Source organism: Hipposideros armiger, unplaced genomic scaffold (genome assembly GCF_001890085.2).
Source record: "Hipposideros armiger isolate ML-2016 unplaced genomic scaffold, ASM189008v1 scaffold_97, whole genome shotgun sequence".
Taxonomy (NCBI): domain Eukaryota; kingdom Metazoa; phylum Chordata; class Mammalia; order Chiroptera; family Hipposideridae; genus Hipposideros; species Hipposideros armiger.
Genome location: NW_017731447.1, coordinates 4318349 through 4322231, shown reverse-complemented (window position 1 = coordinate 4322231; position 3883 = coordinate 4318349).

Sequence of the window (3883 nt, the reverse complement as noted above, 5' to 3'; positions counted from 1 at the left end):
AGCTCTTAACCAACTGAGCCACTCGGCCGGCCCTGCTAATTGGAAATTTTAAATCCCCCGAATCTCTCATATGAACCTCAATTATCTTTCTAGAACCACTCCTTCCCTGAAAGAATTAGCTTCTGTAGCATTTATTCCTAGAACTCATCCAGGTAGTGTAAAGATAAGAACTTACCGAAAATGAAGTGCTTGTCCAACTCCATCCACGCTGCCTGCCTCTGGGGAAAGGACTTCCAGAGACAATGTGGCCACCAGCCCTCTAGTGGAGGAAACACTTAGTTTGGCTTTTGGGCCGCTGTACAATTTGATGTGTCAAAATGCTGTCTTTAATGTGCCCTTTTACATGGCAGTCATAACAAACGTTGTAGGAATTGCGTTTTGACGATGATTAGGTTATATCGCAAACTAATCACTTTTGCTTTTATGAAGAATAAAGTGCACCACACTGCTGGTGTTGTTATTGGGGATTCTCGACTAAATAATTTAAGCTGTGCTGTTTATGTAAATTCTTAATTACTGCTGGGTCTTGTATAGTCAAATAGAGTTAATGACCTTTTCTGTCATATCTCTTCTGTAATGGGGTGACTTTTGTGAGCTTTCTCCTTCTAATTGCATAAAACAACTAAAACACTCTGTTAAGGAAAAATAGGCAACTAAATAATGATGAGTCAAAACCCATCTAATTAAGACATGAGTGCCTGAACTGAGCCCAGAGCTGCTTAGGGGGACACTTCTACTCATTACTCGATATCTCAAAAACAAGCTGAGCATTAATATACTGGGGGAAATACCCAGGGCTATCCATCCAAACATCCTCAGTCCATTCCTGAGATTCGAGTGTCAGGACTTTAATATCATTAGCGGCATCTAGAAACAAATGTTATTATGTGGGTTTTCATCCCTCTTCTCAACTCCCCAGCCTACTTCTGGATCCATAAACATTTTAAGTTTCAAGAAAAATGGCCCTTGGGCCATTGTAGACTTTTGATCTTTCTTATGATTTCATGGCAGGGTTTGCTGGCCTGGACTCTAGCCTGAGGCAGTTACTATGAGCAGAGAGGGGTGGGGATGGAGGTGTGAGGGCCATAAAGCACAGGGCTCAGGGCCATAGGTCAGGCAGGAGGCTCTGGGCACGTTGGCCTGCTGGCACTTACCAAGAGCTAGACCAGGAGGGTGTTATCACAGAGAGAAAGGGCAGAACCTAGCTGCAAGGTAGAAGATAGAGACTGAAAAAGACCATTTTTCCATCCAGTTAAGAGTCTTTATACAGCTCATCCTGGCCTGAAGGCTGTAGTTCCAGAGGCACCATGTCTGACCAGGCTGTCCATGCACTTTTAACAATCTGTCATAAGAAGTGTGCTGGCACGTTGTACAAACAATCAGAGAACCCCGGGCCCCTGAATCCACTCCTGATTGACCCAGTTGCACGGTGTATACACCCTCAGCCGCTGCTCATTCTTAGACTAAATTCTCAAGGCTGATTACATTTTTGGATCCTGACCTTTGGCTCCACCCCATATGCAAAACTTAACCTCAACTCCCTCCCTTCACAGATTGATCCTTCCCTAAAGGCCTTTGGACATGGCCCAGGATGACCACAAGGTCACTCATTGTCACTCATAGACCTTGAAGTCTTCACTCACTCTAGGACCAGAATGTGCACTTGTGCTCCAGTGCTCTCATTTTCCTATCCACTCACCCAGGACTTTAAAACTCTATCTTTTATAGACAGGTAAATGCAACTTTTCCATGTACTGCCCTTATAATACAGGGATCTGGTAACTACCCTTCAAAGGAGACATATTGGATGACACTCTTTTTTAAAATGATCCAGCCAGGCCAGAGCTGAATGTACTAATGGGGGTGGGGACACGATATTTTGGGGAGATTTTAAAAAGTTTTCATTTTAAAATAATCCTAGATTCAAGGAAATTTTCAAAAACAATACCGAGTTCCCATATATTCCAAACCCCATTTTTTCTATGATGAGCATCTTATATTAGTATGGCACATTTGTTATAATTAATGAACCAATACTGATATATTATTATTAACTAAAGTCTATACTTTATTCCTATTTTCTTAGGTTTTACTTACTGTCCTTTTTCTGTCCCAGGATCCCATCCTGGATACCATATTACATTTAGTCATGTCTCCTTCCATGTCTCCTGGCTGTGACAGTTGGGACACTATCTTTTACAATGGCTCTGCCCTCTCAGACTCAACTTTCATGCACCTCCGCCCTACCTAGGAGTCCATGAATGTGAGAAGGTAAGAGGGAAAGACATGAGTCACTCAGGGTAATACACGGAGCCTGATGCAATCTGCACGGTTGATAAAGTTCTATTAGAACAAGTGGAATAACTCTTACAGTGGTATGACGTTGGTATCTTGTCCTGTAAGAAAAAGTCCATTGGTATGTACAGCACAAGTAGAGGAAGAGGAGACAGATCAAGAATAAAGCCACATGGCTGCGAAGGAAACATCAGGATGTGTGTTAATGAGGACCTGCCCACAGTGGAACTGGAGGGAGTGTGACTAGCACGAGACCCAGAGCACGGCCAGCCAGGGGAGCAGACACAGACACTGCTAGGTCACATCCCCCATAGAGAGTAGGGACATTGGACCCTTCGGACATTCCACCCCAAGGTTCTTCATTCTCCAAACAGATGGGTAAACCGAGGGGTGGGCCACAAGGATGTACCAGGCTCACGGAGCCCCTCCCCTGTGCCATCAAGGCTAGGGACACCCAAGGACATTTGTTTCCCAGGACCAGAGGTGCCGCTCAAGGGGGGACACCCTCAGGAGTCAAGGGGCATGAGTTCTATTCCATTCTCTATTTCCATCAGCACACTCTCCATCTTATCTTCATAGGGATCAGAACCACCATCTCTCTCCTTGTCTGGGGCCAGGTCAGCCTCACACAGTGAACATTCTGCTGACTCTAGTATGGGATGGGGAGAGAAAGACCTAATACATGGAAAAGAAAAGGGTGACCACTCTGAGGCCTGGAGAAGGGACTGGAGGAAGGGAGACAAAAAACTAATAGGATGTCTTTTTCCAGTCTCTTCTTCCTGTTCTCTAATTATTCATCACCCATTGTTTTCTCGATTCCCCTAGTACATTTTAGTAACTTTATTGAGATAAAATTCACATATAAAACAATTCACCCATTTAAAGTGTATAATTCAATGGGTTTCTTTGTATATTCACGAAGCTGTTCAACCATCAACAATATGTAATTCTAGAACATTTTTCTCACCCCCAAAATAAACCCTGTACTCGTTAGCAGTCACTCCCCATCTCAGCCTCCCCACGCACCAGCTCCTAGAAACTACTGATCTGCTCTCTGTCTATGTGGCTTTACATAATCTAAACATTTCATGTAAATGGAATCGTACAATGTGTTTCCCTTCGTGTCCAGTTTCTTTCACTTAGCATAATGTTTTCCGAGTTTTTCCATGTTGTAGCATGTATCAGGACTTTCGTATGGTTGAATAATATGCGATTGTACAGCTAGACCACATTTTCTTTATCTGTTTATCAGTTGATTGACATGGGTTTCCACCATTTGGTTATTAATGCTATTATGAACATTAGCGTACAAGTTTTTGTATGACAGTATGTTTTCAATTCTTTTGGATATATACCCATGACTAGAACTGCTGGGTCACATGGTAACTCTATGTTTAACGTTTTGAGGAGATGCCAGACTGTGGCTGCACCAATTCTTTCACATGAGCAGAAAATAAACTCCTCTGCTGTTTAAGCCAGTGTTTGCTTGGGTCTGGATGTTATGTACAACTGAGCCTAATTATAACTGGTACAGTTGGCCATTAACTTCCCTGGCGGTCTGATAATGTCAGTAATTTTGTACCCAAAG